Source organism: Gopherus flavomarginatus, chromosome 2 (assembly GCF_025201925.1).
Source record: "Gopherus flavomarginatus isolate rGopFla2 chromosome 2, rGopFla2.mat.asm, whole genome shotgun sequence".
Lineage (NCBI taxonomy): Eukaryota > Metazoa > Chordata > Testudines > Testudinidae > Gopherus > Gopherus flavomarginatus.
Window position 1 is genome coordinate 208,579,941 of NC_066618.1, and position 20,000 is coordinate 208,599,940.

The 20,000-nt window shown below is 44.5% G+C and overlaps 1 long non-coding RNA gene across 1 annotated transcript in view; it reads right to left on the reverse strand.

Annotated features, from left to right (window-relative positions):
* Positions 1–13,425: 13,425 nt before the first annotated feature.
* Positions 13,426–20,000, reverse strand: part of LOC127045745 (uncharacterized) — a 68,822-nt gene continuing 62,247 nt past the window's right edge. The window contains exons 3-4 of the long non-coding RNA XR_007772811.1: positions 16,775–17,045; positions 13,426–16,617 (exon numbers count right to left, since the gene is read on the reverse strand). This is a non-coding gene — a long non-coding RNA (uncharacterized LOC127045745). The remainder of the gene's footprint in view (positions 16,618–16,774; positions 17,046–20,000) is intronic.

The following is a 20,000-nucleotide window of genomic DNA, read 5'->3' on the forward strand; positions in this document are numbered from 1 at the left end:
GTCTTCGCCCAGGCAGGGCTCCCAAACCTGCTAGGGGAGTGGTGCTCCCTTTGTCCAACCCCTCTCAAGTCCCCCTTCTGCCAGGGGGCCTCCCAAGGTGCACCTGGCCACACAGCAGGATAACCTCTGACCACTCCAAGGAACAGCTGATGCTGGAAAAACCAGCTGCAGGGAATCCAAGAGGAGTCTTGGCTCGTGCCAGCTCTGCCTAGCCTCTCATCTTCCCTTTCAAGGCAGGCAGGGGAGCTCAGCTGCCAGGGTGGTACCTGCCCCTTCCTCAGAAGTCTGGTGTAGCAGGGAAGGACACAAAGCTAATGTCAACCTACGTTGGTCCTTGTTGTCATTTATAAAACATAACTTTTTCCCCTCTTTATTGTGTTTAATTTCCGCAGGGCTTTTGTCTGGAAAACAAGACCGAAAAAACCAATCAACCCCCAAAACAATGTAATTGGGAGTCAATGGCCATGTCTCTTTCACAAGCAAACTGCCTCGCTGTGTCCCTGCTGTACTGGGGTGACATCAACAAGCCACGTCTTGCCTGACCATGCCCTCCTCAGCTCTAAAAATCTAAAATCAGTTAGCAGATATATAACAAGGCTACTTGCTGTCCAGCCAGGCCCCAGTAAAGTATTTACTTCTGGACCTTGCTCCACAGATACTCAACCCCCTTCATTCTCTTCCCCCCCACCCCTCTTTCCCTTAAGTCAGACACGTGCCAGAGTAAAGGAAATAGAATGGATAGAGCCATGATTAAAAGCCCAGGAAGATGGATACTCTCCAGACCTGCATCTGGATCATTGCTGTCTCTGGAGCCTAAAGGAAAACCAGAGAGAAAAACTATATAGCAACAAAAAAAAAGAGTAGGTCAGGATTCTAAATATCCCATCACATGATAATGCTCAATTAATACCCAGAAGTATTATAAGAGTCAGAATCCACTGACTATAGTGATGGTTGTTATATTAAAGCTTATAAGCTAGTGGGTCATCCTGCACACAGCATCCTCAAAGGTTATGACTTCCTTACAAGCATTAACTGGTAGCATCTAGGAGTATAGTGGGTTCTGGATGCCAAGATTCCTATAGCAGAGAATGATCCAAGAAATATCTCCTCCCTAACTATGGCAGTCAGGACACAATTTGGTCCTAAAAGAATGACCTATCCTAGTTACTGTGCCTTTCAACAAATGTTTGTGTTTGTAAGGAAGTGAATGGAAATGTGAGATCACAGAGCTGCTGTTTTGTAGGCATAAAATAACCTGAAATATTTGCGAAGTACCCAGCCCCACTTTTAATTTTCCAACACTGTTCTGTTCTCTGGTTATAAAAAGCTGATCAATTCCAAATGAAATTACTTATGTGCACTATCTGGTGATGCATTACTAGAATGACCAGGCTAAAGATTTCCAAGTGTAACCCTTCTGCCTATCCAAGTTAGTAGCAACAAGGGCCAGGTTCAGTATCTAGGGGTTCCGTTTCAATAACGCAATGCAAAACCAGCTTGACCTGGGACAATTACATACCACCCCCCCCCCCCCCGGGTGCCTCTAAATGGCAACACTTTCCCTCTTGCAAGCATGGAGTCTGAGTGTAGCAAAATCTTTTTAATAAAGGAGGGAAACAATGCAGCATTATGTTGGGGAAACACCACAAACAGGATTCATGACACAAACCATGAGCAAAAGACCCACCCTCAAGTAAGTTTGGCAGTTCCTTTTTCCCTCAGGATCTTAAGTCCAGCAGCCCAAAAGATCACCACAAAAAGGCTCTTGAGCCCAGCAACCCAAAAGTCTCTGTCCTTGGTCACTGCAGCCCCAGAGTTCAAAAGTTTATCTGCAGAGTTTCCCCCTCCCCCAGCCTGGGTGGAAATGAGGGGAGCGGCATGCAGGGTGTTAAGGGGCACCTTACATGGTCTGACGCTGACTGCCCTGCCTCTCCATGGGGTTCTGCTTCAGCCTTTACCATGAGCCGCTCTAGCTGTCCCACAAACTGCTCTGCCCCACTTCACTCGCCGTCCCATGGGCTGCTCCAGCCATCCTGCAAACTGCTCTGTTCCACTCCACTCGCCATCCTGTGGGCTGCTCCAACTGCTCTGCCAGCCACTTAGTAATATATCTTCAGGCTTCCCCACTAGTTAACACAGCACTCAGTGATCTCAGTTCTATAGTGATTTCAGCTTGTAGCAGGGGAGCCCCAGTGGCCCAAAATGAATTCAGCATGGCAGCCTATAATTAGAATCAAAATTAGCTTTGCTATTTAACTATGGAGAGAGAAAGAAGTGCAATTAGTGTTTCAGACTTTCAAGGGAATAGAGGCACACCACCATATACAAATACCTATCCCTAGCCTCTCTCAATTCACTGGGTTTTGGAATCCATGTCCCTTGTCTAGCGACTGCTACTTAGTTGATGGTGAGTCCCTATGTCATAAAACAGTTCCACTGGTCTTGATCCACATAGTCAGGGTAACAACACTTTATTCTCCTGCCCCAATAACAGAGAAACTAGGGATCCCACAGCAGCCAAAGTGACCATTTGGGCGGCTGTGGGCTCATGCTAGGCAGGGTTGGTGTGCCTATGCAAACAAGACCAGCCCCTAAAGTTCTTTTCCACAACTTGCCACAATTCACCACCAGATGTCAGGGTAGAGCTCATCCTGACTCTGCTTACACAAGGATAGTATTTAATGAAACAGGATATTCCTGGATAACTTTTATTGAAGAGACCCAGAAGTTATAAGATGGAGCTGTTGCTCTTCAGTGGATTTTACATCTGGGAATGTTCATATCACAATCTCTGATGGTGAGCTGTATGTTATTAACTTGTTTAAAAATGGCCAGGTTCTCTGAAAAAATGCACATTTTCTTTAATAAGATAGGAAATAACAAACTATAGTCTCACACATTCCATTTCACTTAATGTAGATACAATTAGACCTTCTGTTAGATCTTGTTAGTTGTAGAACATTATTGCTAATAGACCAGTAAAACTTGTTCCCTGCCTAACTCCTTACAGCGGCGTTTCAAGTTGTGAAACATACTTTTGGCTTAGAGAGCATACCTCTTTTTAAATGGCCTCTGCCCGGGGCACCAGAACAGAGGGACCAGGGGGCCCATAGCTCCCCAACTTTTTACTGACAATAAGGGCAAGCGATGGGGGGGGAAGGGGAGAGAGGCGTGATCAGGGGGTGGGGTCTTGATAGGAAGAGGCAGTGCGGGAGCAGAGCTTTGGGGGAAGGGGTAGTGCAAGAGTGAGACCTCAGGGGAAAGGAGTGGAGCCACAGTTCAGGTGCTGTGGGCCCTCCTTCCCCATGCTTTTAGGAACCTCCGGCCCCCCTGCCTCTGACTCCTTTTCTTCCCCGTGCTTCCATTGTGGAGTTTCTAGGTACCATCACCCATTGCTCCCTGGGCAGAGAATTGTTCAAAGTAATTGGCCCTGCTGGTAGCAAATCAATTCTCCATTGGGGTAGAACCATTTGCTTTTGCTTTCCAGGCATAGTTTCTCCATTAGGTGTCAAGTTCCTGCTACAACAATGCTTAAAGTCACACTAAAAGTTAAATTGGAAATGGAGTTTGAAATATAACTTGGAGAGCTAAACTCCAACGAAGAAGTTTCTTGTTGTTCCCCTTGGCAGTATGAAGCCACTTTAGTGCAGCATGGTCAGTTTGTAGTTGGAACCGCCGTCCCCAAACATATGGGCGTAGCTTTTCCAGGGCGTACACAATGGCATAGCATTCCTTTTCACTGACTGACCAGTGACTTTCCCTCTCAGACAGTTTCTTACTGAGAAACACGACAGGATGGAAGTTGTGATCTGTTGCTTCCTGCATGAGCACTGCTCCTATACCACGCTCAGATGCATCTGTGGTTACTAGGAATGGCTTGTCAAAATCCGGGGCCCTGAGCACAGGGTCCGACATGAGCGTCGCCTTAAGTTGGGTAAAGGCCTTTTGACACTCATCAGTCCACTTAACTGCATTTGGCTGGGTCTTTTTGGTCAGGTCGGTCAGTGGGGCAGCGATTTGGCTGTAGTGTGGTACAAATCGCCTGTAGTATCCGGCCAAGCCTAAGAAGGATTGGACCTGCTTCTTGGACCGTGGGACAGGCCACTTTTGGATAGCATCTACCTTGGCCTGTAGGGGGTTTATGGTTCCTCGACCCACCTGGTGCCCCAGGTAAGTCACTCTGTTTTGGCCTATTTGACACTTTTTGGCCTTAACAGTTAGTCCTGCCTGCCTGATGCGCTCAAAGACCTTTTCCAGGTGTAGTAGGTGTTCGGGCCAGGAGTCTGAAAAAATGGCCACATCATCGAGGTAGGCAACTGCAAATTCTCCCAGTCCAGCTAGTAGACCATCTACCAGCCTCTGGAAGGTGGCGGGTGCATTTCGAAGGCCGAAAGGAAGGACATTGAATTCATACACCCCCGCATGGGTGACGAATGCTGACCTCTCCTTGGCAGGTTCATCTAGCGGTACTTGCCAGTACCCCTTGGTTAAGTCTATTGTAGAGATGAACTGGGCACGTCCCAACTTTTCCAATAGCTCATCGGTACGTGGCATTGGATAGTTGTCCGGACGAGTTACAGCATTGAGCTTACGGTAGTCCACGCAAAAGCGTATTTCCCCATCTGGTTTGGGTACCAGAACCACTGGAGATGCCCATGCACTGGTAGATGAGCGGATTATACCCATCTGTAGCATGTTCTGGATCTCCCGTTCTATAGCAGCTTGGGCATGAGGAGACACTCGGTAGGGTGGGGTTCTGATTGGGTGAGCATTACCTGTATCAATGGAGTGGTATGCCCGTTCAGTCCGTCCTGGGGTGGCTGAGAACAATGGGGCGAAGCTAGTGCACAGCTCCTTGATTTGTTGCCGCTGCAGACGTTCCAGGGTGGTTGAGAGGTTCACCTCTTCCACGCCACCGTCTTTTTTCCCGTCGTAGTAGACACCGTCAGGCCACTCAGCATCATCTCCCTGGACTGTAAACTGACAAACCTGTAAATCTCTGGAATAGAAAGGCTTGAGAGAATTAACATGGTACACTTTAGGCTTTAGTGAGGAATTGGGAAATGCTATGAGGTAGTTTACAGCTCCCAGGCGCTCTTGGACCGTGAATGGCCCTTCCCATGATGCTTCCATCTTATGGGCCTGTTGCGCCTTCAAGACCATAACCTGGTCTCCTACCTTGAAGGACCGATCTCTGGCATGTCTGTCATACCAGGCCTTTTGCTCTTCCTGAGCATCCTTTAGATTCTCTCTAGCAAGGGCTAAAGAGTGTCGGAGGGTGCTTTGTAGGTTGCTTACAAAGTCCAGAATGTTAGTTCCTGGAGAAGGCGTAAACCCCTCCCATTGCTGCTTTACCAACTGTAATGGCCCCTTAACCTCGTGACCATACACAAGTTCAAATGGTGAAAACCCTAAACTGGGATGTGGTACAGCCCTGTAGGCAAACAGCAACTGCTGCAACACTAGGTCCCAATTATTGGAGAATTCGTTGATGAATTTTCGTATCATGGCCCCCAAAGTTCCATTGAACCTTTCAACCAGGCCATTGGTTTGATGGTGGTACGGGGTGGCAACCAAGTGATTCACCCCATGAGTTTCCCACAGTTTTTCCATGGTCCCTGCCAGGAAATTAGACCCTGAATCTGTAAGGATGTCGCAGGGCCAACCTACCCTGGCAAAGATGTCTGTTAGGGCCAGGCACACAGTGTTAGCCCTGGTGTTGCCTAGAGCGACTGCTTCTGGCCATCGGGTAGCAAAGTCCACTAAAGTCAGTACGTACTGCTTTCCTCTGGGCGTCTTTTTTGGGAAAGGGCCCAGAATATCCACAGCTACTCGCTGAAATGGGACCTCAATTATGGGGAGTGGCTGGAGAGGGGCCTTGACCTGGTCTTGAGGCTTTCCCACTCTTTGGCATACCTCACAAGACCGGACATACTTGGCAACATCCTTGCCCATCCCCTCCCAGTGGAAGGACTTCCCCAACCGGTCCTTGGTTCTGTTCACCCCAGCATGGCCACTGGGATGATCATGGGCTAAGCTTAAGAGCTTCTCCCGGTACTTAGTTGGAACCACCAACTGTTTTTGCGGCTGCCATTCTTCCCGGTGTCCACCAGAAAGAATTTCCTTGTATAAAAGTCCTTGGTCTATAACAAACCGGGATCGATTAGAAGAGCTGAGAGGCGGTGGGGTGCTCCGTGCCGCCGCCCAAGCTTTCTGAAGGCTGTCATCTGCTTCCTGCTCAGTCTGGAACTGTTCCCTTGAGGCTGGGGTCACCAGTTCTTCCTCAGACTGTGGACTTGGGCTTGGTCCCTCTGGAAGCGATGTATGTGATGGGGTTGTTTCCGTTGCTGGTGAACCGCTCTCCGCTGGTGCACCTGAGGGTATTTCAGGCTCTGGCTGAGCCTTTTGGGTATGGCTGTCTGTTGCTTCTGCCAGTTCTGGCTCGCTGGTGCCCTCTGGCGTTGAGTTTGAAGATGTAGTTGCACTTGTTGGTGCTGGTTGCTGTTCCAGTTCCGGGCCTGGGACTGGAGATGCTGTGGCTGTTTCAGTGGTAGGCATGGAATCCGGGTCCACTACCTCTGTCTGGGTCTTTGGTAACACAGACGGGGCCTCTGTGGACGGTTCAGGAACAGGAATGGGTCTGGAAGCTTGCCTGGTTTGGCTACGTGTAACCATTCCCACTCTCTTGGCCCGCCTCACCTGGTTGGCCAAGTCTTCCCCCAGTAGCATGGGGATAGGATAATTGTCATAGACTGCAAAAGTCCACATTCCTGACCAGCCTTTGTACTGGACAGGCAGTTGAGCTGTAGGCAAGTCTACAGCTTGTGACATGAAGGGGTAAATTGTAACTTGGGCCTTTGGGTTGATGAATTTGGGGTCAACGAAGGATTGGTGGATAGCTGACACTTGTGCCCCCGTGTCTCTCCACGCAGTAACCTTCTTTCCGCCCACTCTCAAATTTTCCCTTCGCTGCAAGGGTATTTGAGAGGCATCCGGGCCTGGGGATCTTTGGTGTGATGGTGGTGTAATGAATTGCACTCGCATGGTGTTCTTGGGACACTTGGCCTTGATATGTCCCAGTTCATTACACTTAAAGCATCTTCCATCTGATGGGTCACTGGGCCGAGGTGAGTTACTGGAGACTGGTGAGGTTGAAGGGTAGGGTATCTGTGGCTTTACTTGGGTGGTATGTGGGGTCTTTGGCTGTCCTCGGTTGTAGGGTTTATGGTCTGTGTGCCCCCTGGGGTAATCGTTCCCCTTGACAGTAGCTTTTTTGCTTTCTGCCAGTTCCATCCATTTGGCTCCAATCTCCCCCGCCTCAGCGATATTCTTGGGGTTTCCATCTTGTATGTACCGTGTGATGTCTTCAGGAACACCATCCAAGAACTGCTCCATTTGTATGAGGAGGTTCAGTTCTTCCAAGGTTTGAATGTTGTTTCCTGTTAGCCAGGCCTCATAGTTTTTTGCAATGTAGTAGGCGTGTTTGGGAAATGACACCTCTGGTTTCCACTTTTGGGTTCTGAAGCGCCGACGGGCATGATCTGGGGTTATCCCCATCCTGTATCTGGCCTTGGTTTGAAAAAGTTTATAGTCATTCATTTGGTGCTTAGGCATTTCAGCTGCCACCTCTGCTAAAGGTCCACTGAGCTGTGACCTCAATTCTACCATGTACTGGTCTTCGGGAATGCTGTACCCAAGACAGGCTCTTTCAAAATTTTCCAAGAAGGCCTCGGTGTCATCACCTGCCTTGTAGGTGGGAAATTTCCTGTGCTGTGGAGCAATATTTGGCGCCGGGTTGTTAGGGTTGGCTGGCACATGCAGCCCAGCTTTTGCCAACTCCAGTTCATGTTTTCTCTGTTTTTCCTTCTCTTCATTCTCTTTTTGTTGTTTTTCCATTTCTTTTTGGTGCTTTTCCATTTCTCGGCGGTGGGCCGCCTCTCTTTCTCTTTCTCTTATTTCCATCTCTGTTTGTTTTATTTCCAGTTGTCGCCTGTGTTCAGCTTCTCTGACTTGCTCTTGGGCCTCAATTTTTGCCTTAGAAGTCATGATTCCTGTTTTCTTGTGTTGGGGTGCCCTCCGGTGTTTATCTTCTGAACTGCAGGTTCTCTGTTGCCTCCTGAAGTCTGCCTAGCAACAGTGCCTTTAGCTAATTTTCCTTTTCTCTCTCTAGCTAATGTTCAATGAAGGGAAACCAGAAAAACCACTTTATTTGCATGCCTATAAGTGCTGGTACGACTCTCAATGGGAGTGCTATTGTGTGACAAAAGACTGTTAATAGTCCTTAACGACTTCTGCTTAACATGCAAGCCACAAACTGCCAGAGAGAGCAGAAAAAAAAATTTCTCTCTGGTTCCCTTTTAAAACCAAACTGTTTCTCTCTGCTAAAAAGCCCTTAGCAGAGAAAAGAAAAATATAATATTTCTACTGGCTTCTGGGTTCTGTCTATCTCCCACCAGCTGCCACTCATGTAATAACCTTAGTCCCAGATTTGGACCTTAGCGTCCAAAATATGGGGGTTAGCATGAAAACCTCCAAGCTTAGTTACCAGCTTGGACCTGGTACCTGCTGCCACCACCCAAAAAATTAGAGTGTTTTGGGGCACTCTGGTCCCTCTGAAAAACCTTCCCTGGGGACCCCAAGACCCAAATCCCTTGAGTCTCACAACAAAGGGAAATAATCCTTTTTCCCTTCCCCCCTCCAGGTGCTCCTGGAGAGATACACAGACACAAGCTCTGTGAATTCAAACAGAGTGAATCTCCCTCTCTGTTCCCAATCCTGGAAACAAAAAGTACTTTCCTATTCCCCCAGAGGGAATGCAAAATCAGGCTAGCGATCCAACACACAAATCTCCCCGATTCCTTCCTCCCACCAATTCCCTGGTGAGTACAGACTCAATTTCCCTGAAGTAAAGAAAAACTCCAACAGATCTTAAAAGAAAGCTTTATATAAAAAGAAAGAAAAATGAGTACAAATGTTCTCTCTGTATTAGATGATACAACACAGGGTCAATTGCTTAAAAGAATATTGAATAAACAGCCTTATTCCAAAAGAATACAAATCAAAGCACTCCAGCACTTATATTCATGCAAATACCAAAGAAAAGAAACCATATAACTTACTATCTGATCTCTTTGTCCTTACACTTGGAAACAGAAGACTAGAAAGTAGAACTACTTCTCCAAAGCTCAGAGCAAGCAGGCAGCCAGAAAACAAAGACAAAAACACTCAATTCCCTCCACCCAAAGTTGAAAAAATCCGGTTTCCTGATTGGTCCTCTGGTCAGGTGCTTCAGGTGAAAGAGACATTAACCCTTAGCTATCTGTTTATGACACATGGCATTCACAAAACCAAAATAGAATTCATAAATTGACACAGACATAATCCTCAAACTGTCAGAGGGTCCTCAAAATGAATAGTCTTTGAAATGGATCCTGGAACAGATGCAGGAAAAAGAAAGTTTTTGTCAAATTAGGAATACAGATTATCTGTTCCTACAGGTTGGCAAACTGGACAATGAATGGTTCTTCCAGATGCCAATGCCTGCTCCATAGCCTTGAGGAAACAAGTCTAAGTTTCCTCTCCAAAGGCCTATATAAACACCACCGAAATCAATCAGAGTCTTTATATGCTTTCGATCATGTATCTCATCAACTACAGTGTGGCACTGCCCCATGCAGATTGTCAGAGGAATGAACATGGATTCTGTTTTTAGCTTTAAATTTGTAAGCACTGGTTCCATTAGTGTTCTTCAGCATAATTGGTTCAACAAGGTTCTGTATAGTTGTTTTCTCCTCTTAGCTATTTGCTTCTGAGCCAAGAAGGTCCTGGATAAAAACCGTCTTCTGACTCCATACTTTTGGATGATGAAAAAAGTGTTTACTATTTCAGCTTTATAGTATCTGTGCCTTTGTCAACAACTTTGTTGTGCTTATTTCACTTGTTAACTGTTCAAATTGCTTAAGTGTACCTCAGCTGCAATCCACTGAAATGGAACATTTAACTCCTGAGCATAATGCATATTCAAAACTCATTTATTTTTAGTCAGGCATCTTAACATAACATCAGAGTTCCACTTTGTGGCTTTTTGTATTCAGTGAGTGACAAACAGGCCTATTTCTCTCTGCACACTGTGCACTTCAGAAACTGCAATGGATTTAAAATGCTTAACATGTCCAGTGACTTAATGCAATCATTCCCTTAACTGTTGCATACATAAACCATCGTTACTGCACAGTTGCAGGATGTGTGCACAACAGCTCAAATTATGCACGTTACAATGGTTACAAACAGTGTGGCAGCTGTCTTTGGAATCTTCTGTATTTCTACAACTTTCAGGGAAAAAAAACATTTATTTTGGAATGGTTGTCCCTGTGGATATGCTTTTGTAGGCTTTGCAAGGCAAGTCTGCAATTCTTGAACTAAATTCAGTATCAGTGCAGTGGACAGCAAGGTTGACTCAGGACTGGGCTGCATTGTTCTAAGTCCCAACATCAGAGACAAAGGAAATAGATCTTGCAGATTTCATCAGCATTAAAGCTTGTTGACCCACACTCTCATATGTACTGTCAGATAATAAAGTATGGGAAAGGATTTGATAACATGGTTCCACAATTAATGAAGCTTTCCTCCTCTACAATAGTATATGTCTGCATATCAAATATAAGCATCTAACTGAAGGCAATGACGGTGTTTCAGGACTCATACAAAACACATTTTTTCCAGTCACCTTTTGGCAGGACACTCCTCCATAATCCACTGAAATGATTTTAGTATTTAATATTTTCTTAAATCTCAGAAAACTGTGTTTCCTACATATGAAAGAATAGCTGCTATAAAGACATTAATATTTTAACTACACTTGAGTTTGGCCCATCTCTAACTTAATATATTGTTAGATTAAAAGATCTTTATTAATAGTCTGGAGGAAAATTTTAAAACATCCAGGCAGATAGGATACATTAGGTTTTCTGTGCCACTTTCCTACCAAGGCATATCCTCTTACCTCTCAGAAAAGAATTCATGGGGTAGTTTTGTAATTAAAGCACTGCTTGGGACACAGGAGATCTGGATTCAATTCCCAGTCTTGTTACAGACTTTCCATATGAGTCTGAATTGCTTTGTGCCTCAGTTCCCGATCTGTACATTTGGGAATAAAATTTCCTTTGTCTGTCTTGCCTATTTAGATTGTAAACTCTTCAGGGCTGAGACTGTCTTTTATATTGTGTTTCTACAGTGCTCAGCACAATGGGGCTCCAATCTCAGCTGGGGCCTCAAGGCATTGCCACAATACAAAAATAAAATAATAAATAATAATAATAATAGTTGCTCAAATGAGCTAGTTTGCCACTCTCCACTGACAATGCTGAGGACAACTGAATAGGGGATACCCTCTTCAAGTCCAAACCAGAACCTAGATTCAGAGGTGAAAGTAAGCCGGTACAGTCCGGTACGGTGTACTGGCAAGAGCCAGTACGCCGTGCTGGACCGCATCGACTTCCACGGCGGGGATTGAAAGGGCTCTGGGCTGCCCGCAGCTGTGGGCAGCCCAGAGCCCTTTAAATCCCAGCCACGGCTCTGGTGGCTGGGCTGGGGCCAGGATTTAAAGGGCTCAGAGCTCCCCGTGGTTGCAGTCAGCCCAGAGCCCTTTAAATCTCGGCTGCCGCTCCAGCGGCTGGGCTGGGGCGGGGATTTAAAGGGCTCAGAGCTCCCCGCCACTGCAGGCAGCCCAGAGCCCTTTAAATCCAGGTCTCAGCTGGGATTTAAAGGGCTCAGAGCTCCCTGCAGCTGCGGGCAGCCCAGAGCCCTTTGAATCCCGGCCGTGGCTCCGGCAGCTGGGCTGGACCCGGAATTTAAAAGGCTCAGAGCTCCCTGCAGCTGCGGGCAGCCCAGAGCCCTTTGAATCCTGGCCGTGGCTCTGGCGGCTGGTCTGACGCCGGGATATAAAGGGCTCAGAGCTCCCCGCGGCTGCGGGCAGCCCTGAGCCCTTTAAATCCCGGCCACGGCTGAGATTTAAAGGTCTCTGAGCTCCCTGCTGCTGCTGGCAGCCCAGAGCCCTTTAATTCCTGGCCGCAGCTCTGGCGGCTGGGCTGGGGCCAGGATTTAAAGGGGTCTGGGCTTCCAGTGGCAGGAGCTCTGGGCCCTTTAAATCCCTGCCCCAGCCCCGCAAAGCTCGGGGTTCCCCCTGGCGGCCAGAGCCCCAGGCCCTTTAATTTGCCCCTGAGCCCTGGGGGGCTCCCAGCCACCTCTGCAGCTGGGAGCTCCTGGTCGATTTAAAGGTTCTGGGTCTCCCAGCCACAGCTGGTTCCCCAGGACCTTTAAATCTTGAGAGGTCACGCCTCTTCTGGATGAGGCCATGCCTCTTCCAGATGAGGCCACGCCCCCCTCAGGACTCCGGCAGTACCGGTAAGTCCTGTAAGTTTCACTGCTGCCTAGATGGGGAGTAGTGCTTCTGCCGTGTCACCAAGTGTGGCACAGAACAGTGCTGCTGTTACAAAAGGTTTGTAACTAAGGGATGAAACACCTTGGCATCAGATCAAACAAGGCGAAAAAGAAAAACAGGATTTCAATGGGCAAGCCAATTTCTTACTGAATCAAGAGGCACAGAGCTAATTTCCATGGTCTTTTGCCGGTTTTCTTATTGGGGAACTATTTTAAATGGAAGATTAAGTGACCTAGCTCAGGAGTGCCTGGTTGGTCCATAAAATTTAATGAGTTTGCACCAGCTGCCAATATGAACGTTTAAAGTGTGTAGATACTAAGTACTTACAGCTTGGGCTCTTAGTTTGTGTCTTGTGGACGTATTCTTGATCACAAAAGACATTTTTGTCTACCAAGATGCTGGAATTTATTAACAACATTCAAGAATTTGAAGGCTGTGATCTCAGGAATTTAGCCTCTCTGACATAATAGTGATAAACTACCAATATATCATACGCAGCTCATTAAACCTGATGACCAGCAGTTAAAACAGAATAGCCTGCTTGAATCCTTCAGAATAATAAGTAGTGTTATCTCTGTGAATACCTTTTGAACTACAGATAAAACTTTCGCAAATATGCTACATTTCCTTTCCTATAGTATCTACTTAACCAATTTTTTTGTTTTGCTTTAGTGGAAGTTTTATATTTTACATGCGCCTCATAAAACTAATATTTATAGTGACTGATATTCAAATAATCCTCCTTTCCTCTCTGTTTGTCTTATTTTGATGAAATAAGTTGCTTGGCTTTACTACTGTACAGTTTAATATATGGGACACATGATTAATGACAAGTCTGCATGGAAAGAAGGGGATGAGGGTGTCTCAGTAATGGAAAATGTTAAATAGTGTGTGAGAGTAATCCAGCAGATCAAATCAGCTGCTTTTGGGACATCCCCACCCCAAATAAGTAGTTACACTTGGTAATCTCTGCACTGCGGCACTTAATTTAAGTACATGTCACAACTGATCACAGTGATCAGAAGAACAGGCACTGTGTTAAACACATTAATGTCATTCCACTTAATTTCATGCTCTGATCTGAAAGCGCTGATAGCAAAATATCAGACCGGATGGACTGAAGTTGCTTTTTCAAAATCATATTCACTTTCTTTGCTGCAGACATCGGAAAGGATATTGTTGATTTGTGATTAGACCACTCATTTCACCAACTTAAAATGTTGTGTATTACAAGAATAAACAGCCTCTTGATTCCCCTAAATTATTTCTTTTAACGTTCAAAGCATTAACAATCATTTCCCCACCCCAAAGTAACAACAATGACAATCACTACACTTACAGGTCTAAATTTCCTAAATACATGGGCATCCTTCCCATTAATGTTAACAGAAGTACATAGGGAGGAGGAAAGACAATACAGAGCATTCTTTTGGGTGAAGTCTACCACAGCAGTGGCAGGGCTCCGGTGGCGCTTTAAAGGGCCCAGGGCTCCCCGCAGTGGCAGAAACACTGGGCCTTTTAAATCCCCACCCGAGCTCTGCCACCCCAGGGTAGTGGTGGCAGAGCTCCACAGCAGCCGGAGCCCCGAGCCCTTTAATTCACCTCTGAGCCCCAGGGCTCCCAGCCGCCTCTGCAGCTGGTAGTTCCGGGGTGATTTAAAAGCCCTGGGTGCTCCCAGCCACAGCCAAAGCCCCAGGGCCTTTAAATCTTGAAAGACCACGCCTCTTCTGGCTGAGGCCACGCCCCTGCTCAGGACTCTGGAGTACCAATAAGTCCTTTAAGTTACTTTCAGCCGTAATGGCACCACCTCAGTGGGCCCAACGTTTAGCAGGCAAACTCTTCTGTATTGTACCTCTTCGTGTTTAAGATGGTTCATTAGGATCTTTAGTGCATGGCTTCATGTTTACGCTCTATGCCATGTGATAGGAAGTAGTCATTACATTTTGCATGAAAGCAGGCAGCTTTGCTTTGTGTTCCAACTACAAGGATTGTGTTTATTTCCACACTAGAATTTATATGTGTTTCTATTTCATGATTACTTGGGTTAGTGAAGATGTGATGAGACCTGGATTTTTTAGTGACATGATTGTGTTCTAGTGGTTAATGTTCCCAGTGCATCACATCCTCAGAGTTAAACTAGCCACTGATATTGAATAGCCATTCCAGTACTGATTTATGTATATTCTTATGCCACTCTGATTGTCATGGTGTCTGGGCAATGCCGTATCTGAATTGTCACAAAACCCCCATATTGTCAAAGCAGCACGCAGTGTTATAGCCATATAGTTCCCAACGAAGTCAATGGAGACTTGTGTGGTTGAAATCCCCACTCATAATAAAAACATTTCCTTATATATTAGTCATATGACTTAGTAAGTCATTATGCTGTTTATCGTGGGTATGATTTTCAAAAACGCCTACATGATTTAGAAGCACAACTGGCATTCAATGGAACTTGTGTTCCTAAGTCACACAGGCATTTTTGGAATTCCCACTCTAGGGTTTAGGAAAGAAAATATATTGCATGGAAATGTCAGTACAGAAAGCACATAGGACCCAGTTTATAATTGCCCTAGACTACCTTTGTGCCTGCTAAGCACACAGTGTAAGTAATTTCATGAGGAGAAGATTTCTGATACCAGAGGCTCCTTTAATTTAGCAGACAAAGGCATAATGGTTCTTACCAGTGGCTAGAAGTTGAAGCTAGACAAATTCAGACTGGAAATAAGTCATACACATTTTTTTACAATGAAGGTAATTAACCACTTGGACAACTAACCTAGGTTATAGTTACAGCTGCGCCCCCACCGCCAGACTAGCGGCCAGCTGTTGGCCCCCAGGATCCCCCCAGAGCAGTCAGCCCAGGCCCCAGGAGCAGCTAAGATTTAGTCAGGGGTATTTATAGTAAAAGTCATAGATAGGTCATGGGCCATGAATCTTTGTTTATTGTCCATGACCTGTCCATGACTTTTATTGAAAATACCCATGACTAAATCTTAGCCTTACTTATAGTGGATTCTCCATCACTTGAGTCTAGATATCTTTCTGAAAGATATGCTAAGCTCAGTCAGAAGTTATGGGCTTGATGCCAAAATTACCTGGTGAAAATCTGTGACCTGTGTTACAGAAGAAGAGGAGGTCAGATATAATGGTCACTTCTGGATTTAAAAATCTATGAATCTACATTATGGGTCAATAAAAGGGCTTTCTAATTTCATTAAAGGTGTTGTAATGAACTTGAGCAAACACAAGAGGGCTCAATTTGAATGTATATTTGGAAGAATCCAGGGTAGTACTAAACAAAAACAATATGCTCTGTTAGCATTACATAAGCCTAACTTAAATTGTACTGCAACTGAGAGTCGTGAGATCTTCTTAGCTGCCTGTTTGCTATTAAACTTTCCATACAAAATCACTGCTCTGGCTATTATTGTTTTGTGTTTAAAAAAAGTCAGGGTTAGAAGTTAGAAGCTTTGGAATAAAACATGCAAGATCTGGCTCAACCAGGCCAGTAAAAAAAGCACACAAAAATGTAAAGTTCCTGTTTTTACCATTCATGTTTGATTCTGCCATCCTTTATTAAATAGTTTTTCCCAGATTTTAGCTGCCACAATTATGGCAGCTGGCTTATGCTCTCTCCTTCTCTATGCATCCAAATTTTTCCCTGTTTTACTAAAGTAGGGAAGAACCCAGGGGAAGGGGATATTTCAAAATGGTTTGGGTTGTACCTTTTCAGGCACAAGTAGGGTTTAATGGATGTGCATTAGCCCAGGCTTGCAATCTCAGACTGTAAACTTTACAGAACAGGGGACCATGCCTTCCCTTATTTTTGCATAGTTCCAAGTAAAACAAGGCCTGATCTGATTGGCGCCTTTGGAACTACTACACTGTACATAATAAATAGTAATTGCCATACAAATGTTCCAGCCCAGGCAAAACCTTTACCGTGATGATGATAATGAAAAACAAATCATGTTTTACTCACCCATCAAAGAAATAACCTAACTGGGGGAGCAGAATTTTACAAGTCTTCTTGAGCTTTAGCATATGCGTCTGTGCTTTATTTTCCAGATGCAGAAGATCTGGGAAGTCTTCCATAGCTGTCCACCCTCTTATGACTTTCTGCTGAGTGGAGATCTCATCCTACATTTTCAGCCACAAGAAAGGAACAGTGTCTTCATGCAGAAGAGAGAGACAAGGTGAATAAGGAAGACAATCTTTTTGCAACTAGGGGCTGGTCTACACTACGGGGGAAAATCGATCTCAGATACGCAACTTCAGCTACGTGAATAATGTAGCTGAAGTCGAAGTATCTAAGATCGAATTACTCACCATCCTCACGGCACGGGATCGATGTACGCAGCTCCCCATGTCGACTCCGCAACTCCGTTGAGGTTGGTGGAGTTTCGGAATCAATATAAGCGTGTTCGGGGATCAATATATCGCGTCTAGATGAGACGCAATATATCGATCCCTGAGCAATCGATTGCTACCCGCCAATACGGCGGGTAGTGAAGACGTAGCCTATGTCTAGAACGCACTGACTTGGAAACACCTGGGTGCTTCCATGTAATGAAGGTATAGTGTTCAAAAAAAAAACAACCTGCAATCAGAAGCAAAGAGTTATTTTTAGCATGAATAATTATAGACAGGTTCTTGAACATATATTGGAAAAGAAAATTATCCCAATACAATACAAACATTAAAACCAAACTAAAATCTTCCCTTGACCATCTCCAACAGACAACTCCATCTGTTAAGTATCTCCAAGGTTCTAGTATAATTTTGTTTGGCCTTAAATTTAAGACCACCTCTAGCAGGCAACTGTATTATACTGGTGGCTTTAGACAGATGTCACTATAAATGGTTTTCTTCAGAAATATTCTTTGTCAAGAAATATAAAGCTACCTTTAAATAGCAAGTAATGTTTTCATTTACAGGCCCTTTAGGAGGGAAATCTTATAACAAGGGGATCTCCGGATTGCAGTTTATTATTATTAGTGCAGATTATTATTTCACAGTCTATTATTTCCTTTTGAAAAAATCAGCTGGGTAGAAATTATTAATGATAATTAATGATCTTAGCTCTTTTCTTTTTTTCTTCTTGAACAACTTCTGTTAGTGAAAAAGCAAGGTCAATGTATTACCGAAGGAAGAGCTAATATTTTCATTCAGGTCAATACTGCAAGGTAAAGAGCAAGAAAAGATTAATTTGTTATGCTTTTTACATGCTGTGCTTGGCAAGTGGGTTATCTTTTATTTATAGTAATTGGTGCTGTTGAAAAAATCCCAGCTGCATGCACAAAGGCAGAGAATGGCAGGGCTGCAGGCATTGGTCGAGATGGGCCTACGCCCCAGACTTTGAATCTGAGCTAAGATCAGAATTTCTGCCACGTTTGATGCTGTTTGGATGTGGGCTTTTGGTTCAACTGATTACAGAGATAGGGCACGAACTGCAAAGTTTTGATCCAGATTTGGATGTAAACTTTCCCAAATTTCAAAAATGTTTGGATAAAGGATTTTGGTTCAAGATTATCTCTGACCTTTAGTGGGAGCTCTAAATTCATATCAGTACTGCGGAAAATGTTGACTTGAGACCAGATTTTGCTCCCCGATGTTTATGTATAATTGCCATTGCCCACATTGGCTATTGCAAGGGACCCTCCCTAGGATCCCAATATTTTTTTCAGATGGGTGTCCCAGAAATATAAAAAGAAATACGTCTATGTGTAGTACAACTATGGATTTTCTATAAATCCATGTTACAAATGTAGGATGTATATAAAACAGCCAGAGGTACAATCACTGAATCTATTTTGAGGAACCACAAAGAACTTAACATTTTGTTCCCTACAGCATGTCAGCCTCAGCACATCAAAAAGAGACAAACGATGCTAGAACTAAAAACAGCATGGGGAGGATTTCTTTCTGACATTTTACTACTTAATACTTGCTGTGCACCTGCAAAGGGGAAAGATTAAGGGAAGTACAATCTCTGTGACATAACAGAGGTGGGAAATCTGTGTGGCTTAAGGAGCTGGTGAGTGTGGTAGATATGTGTTTGAAAGATTTTTAGCCCACATCTTGGGTCTGAAATTCCTTATCAGTGCTGAGTTTTGCTTAGTTAGGCTAACAAGTAGGGATGGAGTTTGAGGCAGATAGATTGAGTAACTGTTTATCCAGCCATTGGGATGAATGTTGCAGCTGAGCAATGGAAGAAGTGGTAAATAAGGTCAAGCAGCATGAGTAGCTCCAGATGGAAGTAACAATCTTGAGCAGAAGGTAGTACCGTGATGGCCTTGGACAGAATCCTGTGGTAGAAAGAATATCTTAGGGGAGGAGGACAGAATATATGGTTGCATATGGCATTGCACATGGGGCCTTTCTTCCCCATGCTTGGATAGTTCCAGATGCCTCCTGCACAATGGCTGAGAGCTCTCATTTGGTGCAATGCACACACTGACACAGGCAACTTGGAAACCAAATTTCGGTCTGAAAATTTTGTACCTACTATAGTCACCAATGGTCCCTTGTAATACGGAACTGAAAGAAGTTAGCAAAACAATTATTTCTCTATTTTTCCAATTTGTTTACTTTATGAAACTGACAGCACAATCAACTGTTTCCCTGTATAGTCAGTTAGTTTCGCTTTGCTAAAAATATTCCTATAAACTTCAATAGGCCCTCACTGCTTTTTAAAGAGATTAAGAAAAAAAACCTAGCAACGCTGAACAAACTATTTAAAGGGAGCTGTATTAGAAAATAGACCTTTTAAAAAATGTGTCCCTTTAAAGCACAATCTCAACCATATTTTCTTAAATTACAAAAAAAAAATCCCTTTTAGTTTGAAACTTTGTTTGCTAAGTTCAGGCTAGAGATTTTTAGAATCAGAAGAGTGAAGCCTTCAGAATTGGTTATGTATGAAAGATGATACACCTTAGCTACAGAGTGGCACTGCTACAGTACCTAGTCATTTAACATTGTATTAGCATAGTAGGTATTAGATGATGTTCTATGTGCCATAGTCTTGCTCAGCACTGTAAACAGGCATCATCCTTCCCTGATATGTTTACAAGCTGCAAGATCAGTTCCTTCATATGCAACTGTATTTTATCTAGCTGTGAACAGTTTGAAAAAAAGTCCTGTATACATTCTGTTCTCTGGATGTGAAATTGACCCTTATGCCAACACATGGCCCATGGGCCACTTAAATCCCACTTAAGACTTCAAGGTTTATGCACCACTTAAGTCCCATTTAAATCCTCAAGGGCTTAAGTGGATTTAAGTGACATGTAAACCTTGTGCTGGCCTTCTGCACGGGGTTGAATTTCAAACTCTCTGAATAGCATTGAATTGCATGGAGGCTTCATGCAGGAGTTGTGACTTGGTCAGGCTTCCTACATATGCATCTGCACATACACATAGGCATAACATACAAACCATACTCTTCGGCATTTTGGAGATGCCCAATCACAGCTGGCTCCCAAGTGGTTTTCAGCAAAGCCAAACTGGGCAGTTTGGGGCACTTCTGTCATGCACTGTTGCAACAGCACAGATC